Consider the following 24,610-nt stretch of genomic DNA (forward strand, 5'->3'; position numbering starts at 1 on the left):
TATTAAGGTTTATAATGAAAATCATCTGGAGGCAGTTCATAAAAGCAAGTCTTAGATATAATCACACATGCACACCCTCCTGCTACTCATCTAGTTTAGGAAGACAAATGATCTTAATGTTCCTTTCACCTTAGTGCTTATCTTTCTAAACATCCTGTCATTATTCTTCATCCAGTAGAGCTATTTTTGATGATGCAGTGGAAATTTTGAGAGGTTGCTGTAAGTGTTCATTGAAGGAATGAATGCACAGGGGCTACCTTTCCCTCTCATGTGGTTTAAATAAACCCTTGGTGTACACCTTAAAAGGGATTGCTTTGCTTCACTGGTGTTGTATGTAGCCTTTCTAATGTGACAATGGAGAAAGAAGGAATAAGTGCCGAATGGCTTAAGTAAGAAGGGAGAGAACGGGGAGAAGCGGCGGAGATGGTGTGGTGTATATCTCCCGCCAAACTTTCTGTAGGCTCAATGAATCGGCGAGAAAGCAAGAGGACACATTTTCAGGAAGGACATGAGCAGTGGCACAGCCGCAGCCCTGGGGAATACTGTCTGCCTTGGTCCTGGTGGTCCTTTCTAGGGGAGACCCCAGGGAAAGAAAATGCTTCAGTGGAGCACCCGTGATATCTCTCAGAGTAGAAGCTGTATAAGAACATAACAGAAACTCACAGAACTCCAGAAACCTTGATAAGAATCTTTAGGAGCTGAAGTTTAAGTTGATAAGTGTGACAAGAAGTGATATGGGCTATCAACACTATTCAACCCCCTACCAATAACATAGGCTGAGTGTTTCTAAATAAATGTAGATAAGGTATACTCAATCTTATTTTAGTGAATTCAGTGAATAAATACAACCTGTTTTACATATGTATATATATATATATATATATATATATAGAGAGAGAGAGAGAGAGAGACGGACAGACAGACAGACAGACAAACACATATATTCATATCATGTTAACATTTTACTGAATCTAAAAGTATTAACCTGCTACTTTGGCATGAAATCAGGATAGGCCTTCTATTATTTGATCAAATGTTAAAGTTTACAATGAATAAATATCATCTTTGGAACTAAACTTCCTGATATTTTCCTACTAAGAATATTTTCATTCTTATGAGAGTAGACGTAGTGATAAGATAATCTTGGGTTTTTCTAGATTCTTCTAGTAAAGAATTTTAAACCTAATATATTCTTTCATCTTCACAATGGCAAATGTAACATTAAGGATGTATGCTGAGTTCTTGGGTAAAATCCTTTTAAAGCAAAGGTGTATTTTTGTATGTTTCTTATTTGACCATCAGGAGTTCAATGTTTCCTTGAATCATCAAAAACTTTATTTCAGACAGAAACTGACATTTTCTCATGTTAAAAAAATAAGTCCTTGAGTTGGCAGATATCCAACTGTAGGAGGCAAGGCTTGAGCTGACAGTTGCTCCCTCACACAGGCTTTTAATTACAGAGTCAGCATGTGAGGTTCAGAAGCCCCAGGAGTCACCAGCTAACATTGACTGGTGTGCAATCCATTGCTACAGTGGTAGCAGGAAGGAGAGTGGCAATTAAGTGTGGGTTTCACTGGGGATGTCTGCTTTAGGAACATAAGATTTGAGTTTGTATAAAAGGGGACTATTACTCATTTCATCTCCTTAGCTTTATTAGGAAATGAGTTGCTTGTCAAAAATTAATATTTTTAATAATTGAGACCTAGAATTCATTCCCTAAAACATTTATTTATCTAAACTACACATCCTGGTGTACATTATATATTTTTGTGTATCTTAAGCACAATATTCTGAACAAAACATAAACTTCTCTTACACAGCCAGGTCCTAGTGATAAATGTCAATCGTTGCAGGTTTACTATGAGCAAAATGAGACCTTATCTTTCCCGCCTCTGCATCTTACATCAGCTGCTTTTTCTCAACATCAGCTTTTAGCACAGCAGCCCTTTTAGTCATTTCAAAATGCTGTGTTATGTAATCTAGGTACACAGATGACCAGGTTCATTAAATTTGACAAATTCCACATCATTTTAAATCAGTGAGCTTTTATTCACAGGCCCAAGCATTTTACTACTGCTGCTTTTCTAATCAATGCCAAAACATTTGCAGAGCATCTATTTTGTGCCTGGGGAGGAGGAATTCACCAGAAATGTGTCATTTGGGTGAACAAAATGTTACCAAACGCAGATTCTTTGGAAACAGGAGCATGGGTCTCAATATTTTCCTCAGGTTTTCAACATCCACAGGTATGGTCAAGGACGCTTCCTTTTCAGCATTTCATATTTTTTTCTCTAACAGCAGAGGGTCATATATGATCTCTTCAAACTTTCAACTTTGGAATCAGAAGCACAGAGCTCTCTGTGGTGTGGCATCATTTACAGGCCTCACGCTGTCCTGGACGAAGTCCTGACCCAACCCTCTAAAGGGTTTGCTCATTCTCCACGTACAGAAGCTTGTTTGTGAGCTTCGCATCAAAAGTGAAATCACTGAGTCTTAATTTCTTTGCATCCCCCATATTCTTGCTCAAAAATAATGATCTTGAGTGAATTTGGGTAGCCTTAATATTAAAAAAAAAATTAGGACTTGCAAACCTATGAAGGGAGAAATGAGACACTTGCATCATTCATTAGCCTTAAACCCTTAATAAAATAAAAAAAATGTATAAACCGACACCCAGATGGACTTCCTTTGTCTTACAGATTCTCCTGGTTGCAGTTTTCCTTTTTAGTGAGAATCAGTGGTGCACACCTCACTCTTTTTGGAAGCCCACTACAGCCCAATAAAGTTAAAATTTCTAGACTTTTCCTTCACTAATATTAAAACAGCAAATAACACTTCCCAGATGACTCCAATGTATGACTGGAATTGCCACCACTTGATTAGGTTGATTTCAAAGGCATATTGATTTTGCAAAGGTCCATTCTAAACTACCATCTGATACCTTGTTGAAACTAATTTCTGAGATAATTTCACTGCAGCAGAAAGTTAGAACAAATCTTATTTCAAATAACTTTGGAAAATGTCTAAATCAAAGGGAACATATCAGCAACACATTTTCTCCAATCACCCAAGACAGACTACAGGATGTAAAAAGAGTGCTTTGTATTTTGACATTTCAATAATGTCTCTTAATCATAGCCTTATATTTTACTGTTGAAAAATTGCCATTTAAATACCATTTGTGAAAAATAATATTTTTAGAAGTCTACCATATGCATTCTAAGGGTGGAAATATTTTATAAGCTTATCTTGAATTATACATCAAATGGAAAAACCTTTTGCTAAAAATAATCTGGGACAGAAAAGGCATTGTATAAGATGCTAAAAAATGTAGGCTGTGGAGAGAGAAATAGGGGAGTTAGTTTCTACCTATTTTGATTTCTGTTTTTCTTTACAAAGTCTCCATATAAGAAAGACATAATTTATTTAAAATATCAGGAAGTGAGAAAGTTACATGAGCTCCTTTTAACTAATATGAAAACTTAAAGCAAAAGTCATAATTTTTTCTTCTAGTTTGCTTAGTATTCTTCAAGGAGCGAAACTCAAAACTATTTGAATTGAAGGAAAATGACTTTTTAGTTTTTCAAGAGAAATCTACACTGTATTAAATCTTAAATTTAAAAATAATCACGTTATGAGACAGGATCATTTTGAGTATCATTCATTTACTTTTTAATCAATTTATTGTGGTTTTGGAAATGGTTTTGGGTAAAACTCGCACCATTTCATACATTAAAAAAGAAGACTTGAGATTGAGTTTGCCCTAGATTTCTTTTTTGAAATGAACAATGATGTCTTAGAATCTTCAAACTACAAGGAAGGAATGTGCTCAGGCAAACTCAGTGATGAGCTTTAATCTTACAGACGTAAGGAAGGGTGGATTCACAGGATAGCTTCACAGACAGCCAAACAGCTACCCTGCGTCCAGTAGCTCCAGCTTATTATCATCTGTTATACCAAAATGGGGTACAGAGTGGCTAAATAACCTGCCAGCAAGCATGCAGTTGGGAGCTTCAGAGCCTGCCCTTATGACCACTGAACTACACTGCTTCTCTGAGAAACAGAACCAGATACCCCAGGGCCTGCAAGGAGCCTGATAACCCCAAATTGGGAAATGAATTTCATCATTCACTTAGGTGCAGTGTATGCTAACTATAAAACTGTAGAATTTAATTTTGTATCTGTAGATTTATTGAGTTATCTATCAAATTCCCTGAAATGATCAACTGTGAAAAAGGAAACGACAAAAAAGAGAAAATGATTACTTTACATATATGTTATAAAACCCAGTTGAGTGAGGAGAAAATGTCTCCCAGTCAGGACCATTCATTGTAGCCCGGAGCCAGAAAAAGTAATTGGGTTTCTCCGTATTGTAAGAGGTAAGCAAGGACTTTGGCTGCTGACTCAGGGCGGCTAAACTCTAAACTATTTTTTTTTTTTAATCATTTAAGCCAAGTTATTCCAAAGGAGGCTGTTTCTATTTTGTTTATTGTTTATTTTTGACAAACCCAGTCCAATTTTTGATCAAATGAATACATGACTAGGCATTTAGGAACAAAGAAAAATGTCTAAACAGATCCCAGAAGTATTTCTATATTTTTCTGACACCAGTCCAGTTTTTGACCAGGTGTGTCTAAGAGTAGACATTTAAGAAGAAAGAGAACTATCTCAAGGGATCTCTGAATTGTCTATGTGTTTTTTTGACTCGTCACCATTCTGAGTCCCCAAGAGACCTAGTTTTATTGTAATCATGCTAAGATGAATTTTGCAGTCTGAGTTGTGTCCCTGCGATTCTAATTGAGCTGATGCCCTCTAGTGTGACAGTTTCCAGAATGCATGATTTGTGGCTTCAGAAGAATGGAAGGCAGTTATCTTAGCATGAAGATATCATAAATTAGTCTGAAATAGGAACTGTCACTACTGTGAAAGTGCAACACCTGGAACTGATCTATTAGACAATAGACAAGGAAATCAGGCCTCCTGTAATCAGTAGAACATTGTCACACTTTGCAAAAGTTAAAAATTCAATTTAAAAATATCCTCAATGGTTTACTCCATTGAATAATTATCAAAATCTCTTCATAGACTTTCAGTGTCAATCTCATCTTTGTCATTTGGATTATCTTTTTTTTTTTTTTCCTCCAGTCCTGGGAATCAAACTCATGACCTCGAGTTTACCAGACAAGCACTATGCTAATTCCCCAGCCCTTTATTTGGATTGTCTTCCCTCCCTTTCTTTTCAAATGTATGCTTGAGTCCCTTGTTAAATGCAGTAGCCTTGTGAAGATTGTCTTCCTTTGGTAAAGGCTGACACTCCACTGTGGATTCTCAGGCAGTTCCTGAGAGTGAATGTGGCGGATCCTGGGGCTGAGCTATAAGGTTGTATGTCAGGAAATGGAGTTTGGTACTTCTTAGATCCTGGCTGATGGCATCTTTATTTCTTCCATGTAAGAGCCATGTTTTAAATTTTCTAGTCTATATTTTTATTACTTTTTCCCCCATCCAGTAGATTTAAGGAATTAGGTTTAGCACTATTGTGAGGTATCTGGAAGGAAAGAGTATAAGAAATTGTTCTTCAAACTTGCAGGTAGAAGAGGGTTTTTATCTTGCCTTCTCAGCCATCCAATGCATTTAAGAATTAGAGTCCTTTCTAGAAAGGGAATCAAGGTCTATGACACTCATAATTAGATTGCTGCCTTATCGGTAGCTGAGACAAGCTCCCATGGAGGCTGGGCTGCCCAGATCAAGTAGGTTTCCGAAGCACTGCTATAAAGTGCTTGCCAAGAGCAATTTCACAAGTAGGGAGGGAAAAACATTGTTTTATGGTTACAAAATGAGTTGAATTGTAGCAGAGTTTCCAGACCTTTGGGATCAAGCAGACATTTAGGTTAATGGGATAGTTAGCAAGGTCCAACATTAGGAAATATTTATGCCCTCTTAAATTTTTACAAAATAAAGACCACTAATTTTAAAAAAGATGATTAAAAAAGCTGTGTAGTTGCTAGAGTCACATGTTAAAATAATACCTGCCTGTACAGTGAAAGCTCAGTGTTTGCCCACCTGTGTATTTGAAGTTAGAGAGGATTGATTGGGGCCTAATCAGCCAGGTACTTTTAAGTGTGCTTTGATGAGACAAATACCTGCATCAAACTGCTGCAAATCTCAAAGATAATCAAGCATTGCCACCAAACACAGACATTTCCCAGAACCCTGCAATTCTTGGTGTTTGATGAAACTGCTCATGTAGTATAAAAATAAAACAATACCTTAGAATAAACAGAGATTCTTGACTAGAGCTTTAGGGTATACCTGAAGACCTAGAGGTAAGACAGGCACAAGATAGGCACCTGAAAGCAGATCTTCAATTAGCAAGATTTGGGTAAGCAGGGATTAGATCCTTAACCAGAATCAGCGGCCCCAAGTATTAAGGCACTTGGGTCATACTATGTACCTTCAAATTTGATTTCTCATTCCTAGCAGGATGTTTCCTAAGCAAGATTGTTGCTGAAACTTTAACAAAAGTCCTCTGAAACTTTGCATGTTTGAGACATTAGGAAATATATCCCCAAGTACACAGAATCTAGAAATGGGAATGTCCCTCTATCCCACCTCTAATCTGCTCAAGCTTAGGTAGAGGACACTTGATGACACACCACATGAAGATTTTAAAAATTGTAAAAATTCCACTATTCTCTGTTGAAAAGAGGGAAGTTCTGTGGGACACCAGGGGCAGATAATTCCACTCTGATGTTGCTCTGGTCTTTTTGATAGTTACAATGTTCTAGTCTCAAGCTAGCTTCATTCCCACGCTGTTTCTTAACACACACAACATACTCATGCACAATGTATTTACACTTACATGTGTTGTGCATGATAATAAATACATGCTTTTTTATTTTGATATTTTGTTACACTTTATATATATGCAATGTGTGTAATTTTTTAAAAGAAAAAAGCATTTCTTCTTTTATTTTTACATATATTCACTGAACTCTGATAACGATTCAGATGCTGTTTTAGGTGCTAGAAATATAAACCAGGTAGGGCTCTTCAATGCACTGCATATTCAAGCTTGTAGAGACGCAAAATACATACGTAGCAAAATAAACTAATTTCAGGTGATAATAATTGCTATGATTATAAAAATGATTAAAACTGGGTGATGTAACTGAGAATGCCTTAAGTGAACTTGGGTAGTTTAGGGAAAAAGCTTTGTAGGCAACATTTTTGCTGAAATATGAGTAAAAGGAGCCCCACTATACCTATTTTAGTCAAGATAATTGTGAAAAGAAGTGTGAGGTAGTAGTGACTCTGGCCTTTTTGATGAACTGAAAGAAGTCTCTAGAGAGAAAGAAATGAAAGAGAGATTAAGAAGTTGGAGAAGTAGCAGAAGCCAGATACTTCAAACTTTCAGAACATAATTTAGGTGAGAAGCACTTAGCAGAAATGTGTGGGACAAAAATATTTCAAATTTCTGAGGTTTTTGGATTTTGGAATATTTTTCTGGACTTTCTAGTTGATCATCCTTGTTTTAAAAATCTGCAAATCAAAATGCTTCTGAATCTGAAGTTTTTGGTGCATTTTGTAATATATTGAGATTTGGAATTTTGGGCTAGGGATGCTAAACCTGTACATGGATTGTATTCTCTCAGCCATTAGACAATACTTGATAATCTTAGCCAAGAGTAGTATGATCTCATTTGTATTTAACAAGTCCTAGATGTTACAAAGAAATGTTCATAAGAGAAATTGTGGAATCAGCAAGATAGCTTTTGGGGTTTCAGATCCACCAGGTTACAGAGATTTAGGAAACACTTTGGGTGTTTTACACATATGCCAGAGGAAATGCAAAACTAAGAGTATATGTTCAAGAAAATTTGATTACAGCTTACACATTCAAGTTAATTTGACTATAATTGAACCATTAGAGAAAAAGTAGAAAAAATGACAAGAAGATTAAAGAAATTCAAAGTCTGTACAATGTATCTTTAAAGTACAATAAAAAGTACTAGACATGCAATTGAACAGAAATACTGAATCACAGTAAGGAAAAAAAATTTGTCAACTCCCTTGCCTTTGCTCCCGCAAAAGACAAACCACATGTTCTATTAGCAGACAAATATTTTAAAGCAACATTACAAAAATGTTTGAAGATTTATGAAAAATGTATTCACATGACTAAAGAAAAGTATTCAATAAAAGGACAAATAAGAAATCACAATAAAAAGGGAAAGGGGAACTGCAAATTCTAGAACAGACAAAAATGAAAGCCTAAGAGGAACATGGGGAATCTGTGGAAGCGTAGGTCGTGATCTTGAAGATATATCAGGCTTCCTCTATTCAGAAGAATGTAGAAAATAAGATTGGAGAAAAATAAACTGTTCCTAAAAAATATATGTAGTAATGTCAAACAGCCTAGTATCCATGTTACCAAAGTTTGAAGATAGAAGAAAATATTTGAAGACAATGAAAAAAAAATTTCTCTAACTTAATGAAAACCTAACTATCCAAGAAGTCAACTGAAGTGAAGTAGGATATTCTTTTAGCTACTGATTCAGCAGTGTATTCAATATCTATTGAGTGTTTACTCTGTGAAAAATTCTGTGTTTAGGCCAGGAGGAATATGTATCTGAAGATGGTCCAGTCTCTCCTGTACATGACAATCCAGATTGGTGTAATCCAGTATGGTTACATTATCCTTAGGTAGCTTTTGAGCACTTCAAATGTGGCTAATATAACATGGTGAGATGATAGTTTTTTGGATTAAATAAAATATGTTACTCAAAATAATTTCACTTGCTTCTTTTTGTTTCTTTATGCTAGTAGGAAAGTTAATGTTACACTTGTAGCCTATACTACATTTGCACTGTTGATCTAGAATCTCAGAACTTAGTTGGTACAGCAGGGTCCACAAATAAAACTGATGATCGTTTAGCTCAGTCTCAGATCAGATGAACTAGGACCACATACTTTTTACTTGTATTTTAAAAAACTCACTAGTACTACTCTAGATTTATTTTCTCTGGTTTCATTTGAATTTGTTTTAATTGTGTATTTCAGAAGAGGAGTCAGAAACATACTGTATCAGAAAGTATCTATTATTGATAATTATCAATAAACTATTTAGAACTCATTATCAGACATGGGTTTTCAGGTTATTGGTTTGCCTACACCTCTCCCTCATAACCCACAGCAGGGAAAGGGAGTGTGTCTTGGAGTGTTTACTTTCCTGGTCATTTTGAATGTATAATAAAGAACATTAAACAATGTTTAAGAACTCTTTCAAATAAAACAGTTTAGGGCAGGGGAAATGGCTCAGTGGCACTTGCCTGGCAAGTGCAAGATCCTGAGTTCAATTCCTCGTACAAAAAAAAAAAAAAAAAAAAAACCCAAAAATCAAAAAGCAGCTTGTTAAGTTAGGTTCTATAGGTTTAATGTGAAGTATAAAGAAAATATGGAAGTGATTTATTCATTCATTTGAGCCCCTGCTATGTGCCACGCTGCACACTGAAATGGGACATTTCCTGTGATTGTTCCCCACCAGGAAATAATTGTCCTATACAAATAACTATTTGTTTTGCACATTGCCCTCCTTCCCCAATATACTGTTTAGTTTTCTTCTTCAATTTTACAAATTTCCACTTTTTGAAAAACAGTTAATAGTATTAGTTCTGCTTTGGGTTTTTCTTTTGCCACACTTCCATGCATTTATGAGTTTGCATGCCACGATGTCAAAAGAGCTTGAGGAGGTGGTGCTGGGTGGCACAATGGCTCAGAAAAATGAGGTTCCTCAAAAGCACCTAGTGTAAATGACCAGGGCTTAATGTTCATGCTGGCAGTTTGCACAGTCACTAAGAGTTTTTCTATGGTTAGAAGTTTGTCAGACTGAAGTGTTCAAGAAGTCTTTGCAGGGCTTGCTGTGCCTGGCAAGATCACTAAGTCACTCTTTTACTGTGATAAACATGCAGAATATTTTTTTCTGGAAACAGATTCTTTGTCTTTGTCTCCACAGTATGCCTTGGAGCTATCTGTTTCCAGCAATACATGTGTATGTAAAGGGCTCTTCAGATCTTCTGCTGAACTACAAAGAATTATAGAAATTGTTCCAAGAAGGAACATAAAGTTAAAAAAAACTGTAACAAAAGTATCCAAATACTATTAGAATCTGAGTTGCTCTAGGATACATATATATATTTATTTGTTTCCATGGATCAATGAAAGGTCTTTTGTGGCCTTTTAAATTCCATTGTAGAAAGAAAAAATACGACTAAAATGATAGAAGTGAGCAAAATTTTTTAAACTCTTTTCAGCTTTACACGGAAAAGACAAAGGAGATAAAAAAAATTGTCTCAAAATATACAACAGTGTTGAAAACTTGGAAGAGGTACCATCCATACTGCAGGAGCATTGAGTAAATGGTATGGTATACATATATATGCATATATATATATATCTATATCTATACACACTGGGATCTTATGTGGACTCAATCACACCTGCTGAGGAGTAGACACCTTCTGGGACCTAATTAGACACACTTAACACTAAATCGTTGGTACTCAACACTAACATCCAACTGACGGCTCAAGCTTGGTTGATACCTAAAAGGAAGTATGAGTGTTCCTAAGATCAAGCAGAAAGCTAACATTAAACAAGAGATGGGAAAATAAATGAAGAAAAAAACCTGTTGAGAAACCCCTAGGGAAATAAGGGCAAGCACAACATTATACAGAGAAAAGGCTTTCCCAGGAAAAAGCACTTATGTAAAGGAAGCAGAGGGAAACTTTGGAAAACATCTGCTTGTGTTCTCAAGACAAAGGAACACACCTTCTTAAACTCACCAAACAATTGACAAAAGAAATGAAGACAAAAATTTGAGAACAAAATATTGTTCAATGAGAGGCAAACAAATATAAAAAACTTTGCAGTCAGAAACCAAACAACCCCAAGCATATGCCCTGTAGAGGTAAGAGTGAAATATTTATTTCTGATTAGATGGCCATGATGTTAATTACTCTGGGAATGTTAAAACTCAAGTTAAAGGGAAATGTGGACAATCAGAGCTTTTAGAAAATTGGAATCTGAGCCCATGAACTCAACAGAGTAGGCAAACACGCACTTGAGGACTAGAACTTCCTCTTAAGGAAACACATGGGAGTGATGACAAACCATACCTCTAACAAAAAGCCATTTTGTGTGTGGTTGGCAATGAGCAAGCCAGAGAAAACTGCCAGTGAAGGCAACGTTTTAGCCTCGAGGTTGGGAAACTTTTGATGGCTAGCTTTAAGAGCCAAGATGTTGATGGAGCGGTTTGTGGGGGTGTGGGTGCCCTGTCCCAGTGGAACCCTGGAGGACGATCATAAGGAAATAAAGATTCCACTATCGGAAACCGAGCCTCTTTCTAATTTATTGTTGGCTACATATGTGTAGAAATACACGGTGGAATTTACCCACAGTTCCAGTCCAGTTCTTCCATTTGTTAGGACAGGTGCTACAATTGTAAGGGTGAAAGTTCGTTTCCATTCAGAAACAATTCATCTTAGTTTCTATTAACCAGCTGGAAGCCCATTTCAAAAGGTAGTAATTTTTGTGAGGGGTTCCGCTTTCTGGCTTGCTGTGTCTAAAGAAATACAATTAAACTGTTCTGAAAGAAAATGTTAAACAGCTTCCTAGCTTGAAGGAAGGAAGGAAGGAAGGAAGGAAGGAAGGAAGGAAGGAAGGGAGGGAGGGAGAAAAGAAGGAAGGAAGGAAGGAAGGAAGGAAGGAAGGAAGGAAGGAAGGAAGGAAGGAAGGAAGGAAGGAAGGAAGGAAGGAAGGAAGGAAGGAAGGAAGGAAGGAAGGAAGGAAGGAAGGAAAGAAGGAAGGGAGTGAGGGAGGGAGGAAGGAAGAAAGGAAAGAAGGAGGCAGACAGGCAGGCAGCAGGCTGCAAGTGGGGGGAGGATTTGATTGGGAATGAAAACTAAAGAAAATATATTTTGTGATGTGCAGAAATGGAGAGCAAACTAGGAGCTCCATCAGTATTTCTCATTAAAAATGCAGTTTCCAAGGATGCTTCCTCTATGTCTGAGGCTACACAAGTGCTCAGGAAGCCATATGCTGACAATTTCATTTGAAAATGATATCTGTGCTTTAAGTCTAATACTCACTAAGGACCAGAGGGACATACTGACATCGCACAGTCTTCAGTGCTTGCCTGGGTGGAGGTCTGCCTTCCAGGGGACACCTCCAGCTAAGCTCCTTCTGTTGGGGAGCCTTGTGTGTGGAAGTAAAATAAATCAGTTTCCCACCAAAATTTGCATTACTGCAGATCATAAGCTAGAATGCTCTTGTTCAGCAATAACAGACCTGACAAAGACAGCTTTAACAGTCCCTCACATTTTCCTCCTGGCTGCAGGTTCATTAACATCAAAGATGAACCTCCTTGCCCATTGTCCATTTCCTGAGATCATTTACATTAGAAAGTGTGTTAATTGTTTCTCAGCCCTTTGTGATGCATATTTTTAAAAACATCTCACTACTTTTACAAGCCAAGAATGGCCCTGGGTCCATCCTTCTGTCACTTTTCCTCCTCTAACACCCTCTCCTGCTCCTCCAGCAGCTCTCCCAGTGCACGAAGCCCTCCCACCTCATTTTTCCATGAAGTTGAAGTCAAACACACATCTTGCCTGTTGTAAGAGCATTGAAAGAATTCTTTCCCACCTGTTTAACTTTGGCTGTGGAAATTTTAATCTATGATACTGATGGAGTGTGTTTTTATGTTCCTCCACTAAATCATATGTTGAAACTCCAGCTCCACACTGAAACTCTAACTCTAATGGGACACTACTAGGAGGTCAAACCTCTGAGAGGATGTTGGATTTAGATGGGGTCAGATGGTGGAGCCTTCATGATGGGGGTATTGTAGTGTCCTTGTAAGAAGAGATAGAATATTCTATCTGCCTTTGTTCCTCACTCACCTACCCCATGCATACACCAAGGCACCATGTGATAATTGGGAAGAGAATTCTCCAACAACCCTGCAAAGACAGACCCTTAAATATGAATGTCTGTAGTGGACATAGAAGCTGATTATGAAATATTATATATACTATAACTCTGTAGGACCTCATGGAATTTGGAGGACTAAAAGGATTTTGGTAGTAGATAAGATCAGGTCAGATAAGGAAATATTTATTCAGAGGTAGTGATACATCTCTACTATTTTCTTCATGTATTTGATTTTCACAAATTTGACAAAATAATACTATGAATTACATTCCATAATTTGTGCAGCCATTTTATTATAAGTAGTTTGACAATCTTTGATGTTAATGATCACTTCTAATTGGTTTACTTTTAGGATTTTTACTCTCTGAAGAGAGAGATGCAGCCTACTGATTTTGGAGGAGAGAGACAGAGAGAAAGAGACACAGAGAGAGAGAGAGACAGAGAGAGAGAGAGAAAAAAAATGAGAATGAATCCCAGGAAAGGAATTTATCAGCCTTAAGTATTTGTTACTTAAAGTAGTGAATTTACTGAGTGCTATTTTTGAAAATGTTATTAGACTGAGAAAATATTGTACCTGCTTAGGGACTGTCAATTATGAACTATCTGGTGCCTGTCTTTTAGAATTGAGCATCTTTTAGAATTGAGCTCTGTAAATTTTTTGCTAAAAACTAATTTTAAAAATCTGAAAATGTTAAATACATCATTAGTCAAAGTTTCTTTTTCTTGAGCCTTTTTGGAAATTGTTTTTCATCTTATAAACCATCCACGGTAGGGCATGATTAAGTATGATGTAAGACTTCAATTGTGTTGGTGGTGCTGGTAGAGATGGGGGTGGGGTACTGAAAGGTGGAGTAGCATTTGGAATAGTGTATCACAACAAAAAGTTGCAAGGTTTTAATTATCAATCATTATATGCTTGGGTTGCCTATCTGTGCTTAGTAATAGCACAGTTTAATAGCTGAAGATCAATTTGACAGGTACCAATAAATTGCCTAATGCCTCTCAAGTTCTCAGTAATGTTAAATGCAGTTTTGGTGATGAAATACTTTGGCTTCTCGGAAGAATGAAGACTATGAAGTTGGGGCTTTGATCTGGGCAATGGGAGATGGAATACTGGCTTATTCAGAAAATAAGCTCTGATACATACAAAAAATGAACTATTTCCTTTAAGCTAATAGTAAACCAAAAGTAAGACCAGAAGTAAGTTGATCTTTTGCAACATTTAAAGATGTCAGATCCTGTAACTGTTTTGAAGTACTTGGTGACCAGGTTTTTAAAGTAGTTATTTCAACTTTTAGAGTTTTTGATGGTTATCAAGGCCCTAAGCTACTCTACAGGTTAAATTCAATCTCTACACCACTTCAAAATCAAAAGTCTTTCACACATATTCATTGTTTTAGCTAAAGATCTTCCCCATAACAGAGAGGAATGGATATTTTCCTGGCAGCCTCCCTCCTCTGAGAGACAAATAGATTAGATTGAAATATAAAAGCACACTTTTTATTTTTTATTTGTTCCCATAATTTTTAAAAAGAGAATAAAAATTTAAAAAACAGTAAAAACGATACAGAATTTGAAAACAAGATGATAGGAAATCAACAATGGTTGTTATATTGCATATTGTTATAGTCTAAGTAGTTGTTCAGATTACCAGATATAAGCATGCAAAATTTGGTCAAAAATTAAGAAAAAATTAAGCATTAATTTTTCCTTTCAATAAATTGACAGAAATTAGTACTACATTATCTTAGACATCTTGTGTGTTTGTGGTGTGTGTGTGTGTGTACATATTCCCTTCCTTCTTTTTTCTTTTCTCATTTCCCAAATCACAGTTCTTCTTTTCTTTTGAGCAGTTGTTTTCCCTTTCACTACATCTATTGTACTATTTTGACTTTGTTTACTCTTTCAGTTCTTACACTAGGGAGACAATACAATGTTTACATGTGGGTCTGATTTGTTTCACTTAGGAGTATGGTCTCTAGTTGCATCCATTTACCTACAAAAGCCTCAAGTTTATCTTTCTTTATAGCTGAGTACTCCATTGTATAAAAATACCACATCTTTAATACCCATTCCACAGTTGATGGGCGTTTGGGTTGTTTCCGACGTTTAGCTATGACAAATTATGCTGCTATAAACATGGGTGCAAATATATTACTGTGGTATGATGTTTTAATTCTTCTGGAAAAATACCCAGAAGGGAACTAGCTGGGTCAAATGGGATCTCTAATCCTAGATTTTTGAGGAATTGCCACACTGATTTCCATAATGGCCTAAATTCCCACCAAAAGTGGAAAGGGATTCCTTTTCCCCACATCCCCTCCAACATTTGTTAATGGCTGATTTCTTGATGGTACCCATTCTTTCTGGAGTGAGATGGAATGTCAGTGTTGTTTCATTTGCATTTCTGGAATGATCGATGATGTTAAACATTTTTTCATATACTTATTTGCCATTTGCATTTCTTCATCTGAGAAGTGTATATTCATCTCAGATGCCCATTTTTGGATTGGGTCTTTGAATTTTGGGGGCCTGATTTTTAAAAATTCTTTATATGCTCTAGATAGAAGTCTTTGTCTGAGGAACAGTTAACTGAAGTTTTTTTCCCAGTTCATGGGTTTCCTCTCTACTCTGTTGGTGATTTCTTTTGATGTGGGAACAGCTTTCCAATAAGATGAGATCCCAGTTGTTGATTTTTGAAGCATTTCCTGTGCAGTTTGGTTTTTGTTCATGAACTCTCTGCCTACCCCTATGCCTTCAAGATTTCTACCTACTTTCTCCTCAAGTAAATCTAGGGTTTCTGCTTTAATATTTAGATCTTCGATCCATTTTGACTTTAGATTAGTGCATGGTGATAAACATGGATCAAGTTTTAGACTTTGGCATGTGGAAAGCCATTTTTTCCAGCACCATTTATTTAAGAGGCTATCTTATTTCTGTGGAACATGTTTGGCCCTTTTGTCAAAGATAAGTTCGCTGAGTGTGTTTGTAGTTGTGCCTGCATCTTCTAATCTATTCCATTGATCCTTTTTCACCAGTAGCATGATGATTTTATCCCAGTAGCTTTGTAGGATAATTTCGGATGCTTCTTGCCTTGCCTTTGTTACCAAGGATTGCTTTTGTTATTCTAGACATCTTCTGGTTCTAGGTGAATTTTAGTAATGGGTTCTCTAGATATGTGATGGTATTTTGATTGGGATTGCATTGAAGCTATATAACAGTTTTGGGAGGATGGCCATTTTCACAGTGTTGATTCTCCCTATCTATAAGCAAGGAATATCCATTTTCTGAAAACTTCTTCAATCTCTTTTTTCAGAGTACTGCAATTTTCACTGTATAGATCTTTTTTTTTTTTTTTTTTGGTTTTTCTCTGGTACCAGGAACTGAACTCATGACCTTGTGCTTGCCAGGCAGGCGCTTTTTGCCGCTGAGCTAAATCCCCAGCCCCACTGTACAGACCTTATACTTCCTTTGTTAGATTGATTCCTAAGTATTTCATATTTTGGATGCTATTGTGCTTTCCCTAATTTCTCCCTCAGAGAGTTTGTTGTTTGTGCACTAGAACACTCTTGAGTTTTGAGTATTGACTTTGTATCCAGCTATGCTACTGAATTTGGTTATTAAATCTAAAAGTCTGTTGGTGAAGTTTTGGGAGTCTTCTATATAGTGTATCATATCATCTGTAAATAATGATAATTTAACTTCTGCCTTTCCTATCCTTATTCCATTTATCTCTTTCTCTCTTGTCTAATTGCTGCAGCTAAAGTTTGCAGAACTATATTGAAAAGGAGTAGTGACAGTGGGCATCTTTGTCTTGTTTCTGATTTTAAAGTGAAAGCTTTCAGTTTTTGTCCATTTAGTATGATATTGGCTATTGGTTTGTCATAAACAGCTCTTATCAGATTGAGGTAAAGACCAGCTACTTTGATTTTCTGTAGAATTGTTATCATGAATGAGTGTTGGATCTTATGAAAAGCTTTTTCTGCATCTATTGAGATGATTACATGATTTTTATCTGTGGATCTATTAATATAGTGTATTATATTTATTGATCAATGTGTGTTGAACCATCCCTGCATTCCTGGATTAAATCCCACTTGGTCCTGACATATAATCTTCTGGATAATTTGTTGAATTCTATTTATTAGCATTTCACTGAGGGTTTTTGCATCTATTTTCATTGGGGAGATTGGCCTGTAGTTTTCTTTTCTGGTGGTTTATTTTATTTTTCATGTTTATTAAAATTTGTCTTATATAACTGGGTGCTCCCTCATGTGGTGCACATATGTTTATGACTGTTATCTCTTCCTCTTGCAGTTTTCTCCTAACTAGTATGTAGTGACATCCTTTATCTCTTTTGATTGTCCTTGTTTTGAAGTTCACATTGCCTGCAAACAGAATAGATACCCCTGCTTTTTTCTAGGTTCCTGTGGCATGGAGTATTGTTTCCCATCCTTTGACTTCTAGTGTATGAATTTCCTTTTGAGTTAACTGTATTTCATATAACATATTATTGAATCTTGTTTCTTGATCCACTCTGCTTCTTTTGACTGGTGCATTGAGACCATTTACATTAATGTTTGGAACTGGTATGTATTTTCTTATCTTTATCATGTTATTTTCTTGCTGTTGGTTCCCTACTTTTTTCCTCTGTTTAACTGCTTGCTCTCCTTGGTGGTTCCTTTCTACTGTTGTTCTTAAAATTGTGCTCATTTTTATCTTTTTCTAGAATATCTTTTAGTATTCTTTGTAGGGTTTGTTTGGTGCTCATGAATTTCTTCAGTTGTTCTTTGTCATGGATATGTTTTATTTCTCCATTAATTCTGAAGGATAGTTTTGCATGGTACATCAGTCTGGGTTGGAAGTTGTTTGCTTTCAGGACCTGAAATACTTCACTACACACTCTTCTGGACTTGATGGTTTGTGTTGAGAAATCTGCCATGACTCTCTCATGGGCTTTTGTTTGTAGGTGATCTGTTTCTTTTCTCTAAAAGGTTTTAATATTCTGTTCTTTTGCTGAATTTCTGGGATCTTGATTATTATATGTCTGGGTATAGATTTATTTTGGTTTTGGCTAATTAGAGTTCTATATGCCTCACTTAGCTATATGTCATATTCTTTTTCCATGCTTGGGAAATTTTCTATTACTTCTGCAAATAATCTTTACATGTCATTTGCTGTAGTTTTGTTGACACCTGTTAATCTTACATTGTTTTTCTTTGCATCATCTTGCTTTCAGCTGTTGAATTATTTCCTGGTTCCTTGTTATTTTTAACTGATATTTCCTTTTATAATTGTTAGCCGCAATGCTATCTTCAAGGTCTGAAATTCTATCTTCAGTTTCATTCAAGTGGTTTTTCCAGTTTTCAGAGGAATTTTTAATTTCCTGAATATCTGTTTGAATCTGTTTTATGCATTCTAATTCTTTCCTGTATTTTTCATTCAAGTCTTTCATCATTTTTCTATGCTCCTCTATTTCTTTTTCTATCTATGTCTTCTTTAGATTCTTTCATTATGGTTGTCATTTTTTTTTTAACTGAGAGATTATTTCTTATCTGATTTCTTCTATAGCCTGATGAAGTTGTTTCTTTATTTCAGTTGCTATCTTTTCAGAGATTTCAGGTGTGTGACTTCCAAGCTCTTCTATGTCAATATCTCCTAGACTTGCTCTTGGTGGGCTGGAGGTCTGACATTCATTTTGTTCCTTCATTTTGACATTTTTGAGGCTCAGTGTGGCTTCCAGGATGGTGCAGAGTAGAGTTTTTTTCCTCTCAATCAACTTACTGAAGTCTGCAAGGCATCCCAAGTGTCAGGATCACTCCTGGAGAGGTAGAGCAGTGTGGGGGTAGCTTTTCCCCTTCCAAGCAGCTCTCCGAAGTTCCCAAAGCTTCGTGAGGCTCAGTGTAGCTCCTGCAATGGTCAACACCCTTTTTTGATCCCTCTCAAGCAACTTTTGATTCACGATTTTTTTTAAAGGTCAACCTTTATTTTCCTAGTGCAGACTCCCTAACTATTAGGAAGTTTTGGAACATTGGGAATAAACTGCTCCAGGGATCCATAGAATTATTTTGTATTGTAAACCAATATAAATTTATAGAAACATCAAAAAAGATTAAAATTATTATGCTTTGAAGCCATAGTCTTTGTTGATAATATTCCATATTTCTATGGAAACTATTTGTTTAGAAAATATTTTCTAAACAAAGTTTTGTCTAGTTTCACAGCTATTGCACACTCATCCATTCTTCTGTATATTTAATAAGCAATTCTGAGCAATTATTTAGTGCTAGGTACATGTAAGTTACATATTTATAAATGCATTTTTGGATTAAGGAAACTGAGGATAATGGTGATTTAAAGTTTTCAAAATGATCAGCTGCTAATTTTTAGATGTATGATTTCCATTAAAAAATAAGATAGGGCTGGGGATTTAGCTCAGCAGCAAAGCGCCTGCCTGGCAAGCGCAAGGTCGTGAGTTCGGTTCCTGGTACCGGAGAAAAACCAAAAAAAAAAAAAAAAAAAAAATAAATCCCTTCTTATCACTCTAGGGTTTGGAAGAGGGGGAATGACAGGGACCCAATTCCTTTTCCTGTGATAAAGTTTAAGTTTGAAGCTTTTTTTTCCTATGTATTTCCTGAGAAGTAAATTCCTTTCCTTGTAATTAAGAAAACTAACTCAGGCAACTAGAGAAATCTTGTGTTATCTCTGTGTTTCATAATTTTTAGAAGAAGTAGAAGAAAGAACTAGGTTGAGAACCTAATGCCAATTTATATCATCTTATCATACATTCATGGATGTAAAATTACATAACCACTACTGTTTGATTTGTGTATAACCTGGAAGGGCAATCAGATAAAATCTGTGCTGGTACCTAAGTACCTTCTCTGAAAACCTCACCATGTTCTAAAACTGGTCATTCTTCTACCTTTATTATCTTATTGTGGTAAGGAAACTATAACAGGGAATGTAAGTGACTCCTGGGATTTCTACACACATGAACTGACTTAAAATAAATTTGAATTCAAAGTACCATACAACAGTGATAGCATTAATATTAGATTAATATTAGTATTAGAACATTTGTGTAAATTTTGTACTCTACTTATTCTTTTATAAAAGACAACTATGTTTCCTAAGAATATAGCTGCAAGCAACTTTTCTTGCAGAATTTATGTAACATAAGAAAGGAAGCAATGCCATATATGTTATCCAGGTAAACTAAGCTACACTAGGGTAAAACATTAAGTGTGGGTTCCAGTAGTTTAATAGAACAAAGCTTCATTTCAGTAACATGTTGCATGTCCAATGTGGGGCATATCAGAGGCACTCAAAGATCCTGGTTAAGGAAGGAACTAATATTGCAACATGGGGTTGCAGGGCTTGTTACAGGAGGGAAAAAGAAAGACCAGTGAATTGCACAGAGTGTTTTTACTGCATAAGCCTTGAGATGACACATATCATGTCTGCTTACATGTCTCTGGCAGTATGAGTCACAATGACCTAGCTCACTACTCCCAGGAGTTACATATCCAAGAGGGGAAGAATTTCCTATATATCTATGGGGTATATAGTATTCATCCCAATATACCTACAGCATATATATAGGATCTGAAAGTAGATGAAAAAGTATATAAAATCAAAGGTTTAGACAAAAGTGAATGCAATTGGCTACTCAATACTGAATATAGTCTCACTTAGATAAAGGTGCATTTTCATCAGTTCATCTTTCTACATATTGTTGACACTTAATCAATAAACCATTTATTTACATACTAAGGTATAACTCTGAGAGAAAAGGCGATGGACTTGGTCTTGTGATGAGTTCTCCCACAATTTATTATTTTATAACCATATCTAGATTGATGATTCCTTAAAAAATCAATGATTTTAGTAATAATCTTTTCAGAAATACTGCAAAAATAGTTTGCTTGGGTATATTGACTGAATTGTATCTAAGACTTAAAGGTGCTTTATCTTAATTAGTAAATTCTTTTAAAAAATTAGTTGTTTAGGAGATTCTCATTCACTACATCATTACAGTCTTTTTTATTTTAAAAATTAAAAAAAGCTGAGAAATCAACAATGAAGACAAAATCAAAATAACACAAAAACAACAAAAATGATACATGACCTCCAAACAAATAGGAATTTACAAGATAACAGTATGTAATGTATCATTATAATCTTTTTACCTCAAGAAGGAAAAAGTGTTTACTTTCTCAGGTGGAATTTTAAAATTTTTAATAAAATAAGATTCTTTTTTATGCTTAGAATTAGGTGTTTGGAATTCAGTAACACCTTAAAAGCCCACACTGATGCCTGAGAAAAAGTCACCTACTTTTTATAAGAAAAAGAGAGGAAAAAATTCAGTTGTCACATAATGCTTGTGACAAAAGACTTCATGCAATATATTTTTCAATAGTTTTGTAAAGAACATAGGAAAAGAACTTAATTTTACTCTGTCTTTCAATTAACAAAACACAGGAAATTATGTTCTTAACAACTTCTAGAGCACTGAGGTAGGGTTAATAAGGTAATATTGGTAAATTGCTTTAAGAATCTGAAATAAACTGAGTGTGGTGGCATACACTTGTAATCTGAGCAGATGGGAGGCCAGTGTGGCCTACATAGTGAGTTTGAGTCCAGCCTGCACTGCACTGCAAAGAGAGATTCTGTCTCAAAAACAAAAACAAAAACAAAAAAGGAATCTGAGATAAAAAGTACTGAGTAGTACCAATTATGATACAACCACAGTGCAAAATACAGACATACTCATATGTACACTTGTGTCATACTGGGTGCTCTCTGTCATCTGGCACAGGATTTCTCTGTTTCCTGCTACTTGCATTTTAGGTCAGACAACTCCTTGCTGTGCACTATCCTATGCATTGTAGGTTGTTTATCAGCAAACCTGGTCTCTAACCACGTCTCTCTCAGCTATGAAAATAAAAGTATCTGCAGACATTGCCAAATGTCCCCTGGAAGGGCAAATCACCCTCAGTGTAGGTTTCGATGTCAAGGCAGAACCTATGTGAGAGACTTTGGATATGAGAAAGAAAATCCATAAATTTGGCTACAGAAATTTAAAAAGAGAATAAAGTAATTTTCAAATGATAGATTAAAAGTGGCACTTCTTTTTGGAACTTGATAAGCCAATTAAAAATTTATAAGGAATAAATAAGGACAAGAATAATTAAGATAATCTTGAACAAAATTAAGAAGTGAATTGTCCTTTTGATTAACAGTGAATATTAGTTAAGCTGGTATAATATTTGTACAGGAATAAAAAACAGACTATCGAGGCATAATGAAGAGTGTAGAAACACAAGTTCCCTACAGTATTAACAGCTGTGGGACCTGGGGCAGGCATGAGTGTGGGTTCTGTGTATGGTGGGACAGGAAGGCTGTCCCATGTGACCTCCTCACGTGGGAGTCAGCCTGTTATCTCCTCACTCCAGAAGTTCTCATGCACACATGTGTGTGGTACGAGAGCCTCAGCCTATACATTTAAGTCCTTTTTGTACACATCCCCAAACAGCCTTCACTTGGCTAACCTACTGCCAAGTGTCTTGTGGAATCCAGTCCATCCAAATTATTGATACTTTCCATTAGAGTTCATATTTTTAATTTTCTCATAATCTTGGTTAACCCGATGGAGGGCTACTTGATGTTTCACAGTTCAAGTTGGTATTTCCCTACTTACAGATACACTGGACTGCAGAATTTTCTTCCCCCAAAATTCTAAGCGTCTCTATGTACAGTCTGTTTCCCCTGAGTGCGGACCGTATACTGAGAGGCACATGCTTGGAAATGGCAATATGTTAGAAAGATAAAGATAAAATAGGATTAAATATCTACCACTCAGAAACTCTCTCAAGAATGCGCAAAAAAGGCATGGATAAGACTTTTTATTGTAGTAACATTTACTTCAAGGGAACATTGAGAATTATCTCAGTGCACAGCAGTCGGTGCTACGGTTTTGAGTGTGTGCCCAAACAGTATGCATTGGGATTTAGACTCTGACGAACAGTGCTGGGAGGTGAACCCTAGTTAATGTGAAGTAAATGGGCCATAAGAGCTCTGCCATCATGAATCCACTACTGCTGCTATCACTTATATGGACTCATCTTTTCAAAGGTGAGTTTTTTATGGAGGCCAAGTTCAGCCTCCTTTTCACTTTCTCTTTTGTCATCTCACCTTTCCCCCTTGGATGATATGGAAAGAAGCCTCTCACCAGACACCAGAATATAGAACTTGGACTTCCCAGTCTCCTGAACCACGAGCCAATACAATAAATCCCCTCAGTGTAAATTAGTCAGTCTCAGTATTCTATTACAGCAACACAGATTACAGGAAGACCGTAGGGGAAATGCAAATGATTTGTGACAAATTTTTACAGATAATTTTCTAAATTATGAATGATTTTAAGAAAAATGTAAGTTGAAAAAATCCTGTGACCATTAAGAAATGGAAAACCTATTCTAAATTACTGGGTTGGGGATACAGTTAGGTGGTAAAGTACTTGCCTAGTATGTGTGAGGATTTGGGTTCAGTTCTAAACAAGCTGTTCCTGAAATCATTTTAAACATTCACAAGAACAGATCTCTAAAATTTAAATGGAAAAATTTATATTTTTTGACTAACAAGAGAAAATACAAAAATGAGTTTACTAAGTGATTTTCTGATAATCTACCACAATCTTCTACCAACTAAAATTAGTAACAATTTTTTTATACTGCAAATGTATGCAGTAATTTGGCAAAAAATGAAATAATTACAAAATTTAGAATTACACATTTATTCTCACTGTGTCTATATTCTTTAAGTTTGTGAAAGTTATAACTTCAGGAAAGCTATTTGTCTGTTTTACAACATTTTACCTGAACAAAAACACTTCTATTTCCTCATTTTTGCATCTCCTGCTCTACTCCTGCTCCAGAGCAAAATAACAATTTCAGAATTGCTAATGAAACAATAAGTAGTTCATATCAGTTACTATAATACAGAAATGCCTAACAGCTAGCTGCTGCATACTAATGGCTATAGTGTAATATTCTTGGTCATATACACATTATTTTTATGTTGTGAATTATCTAATATTTTTGCAAATCTGATCAATATTTTAAAATTTTCATTTACTTTTAAATATAAAATTTTAAAATATTTTGTTATGGGTCATTTTTGCTTTCTGCAGTTTTTTTGTCTATTACAATAATTTTACCTATATTTTAGTGGTTTTTCAACTAGAGAGTGCTTTTGCTGCCAAAGAGACATTTGGCAATGTCCAGAGATATGTTTGTTGGTTTTTTCACAATTGTAGGGAGTTACTACAGGCATTTAGTGGGTAGAGATCAGGGGTGCTGCTAAACGTCCTGCAATTCACAGATTAGAATCTTCACAGAGAGGAATTATCTGGACTAAAATGTCAACCATGCCACTCTTGAAAATCTTGATTTATACTGAGGGGTGGGAGAATGACGTCCAAAGTTGTGCTAGTAAGCTAGTCCTTTAGAAACAGACTCAGAAAAGAAATCAGAATCTCCTGGAGTAAGAGATTCTGATGCCTATTAAAAATTTGTACATTTTGTTTGATTTAATTCTTTCCTTCAGTTACAGTTGGTGG

Source organism: Chinchilla lanigera, unplaced genomic scaffold (genome assembly GCF_000276665.1).
Source record: "Chinchilla lanigera isolate Chin_1 unplaced genomic scaffold, ChiLan1.0 scaffold00078, whole genome shotgun sequence".
Classification (NCBI taxonomy): Eukaryota; Metazoa; Chordata; class Mammalia; order Rodentia; family Chinchillidae; genus Chinchilla; species Chinchilla lanigera.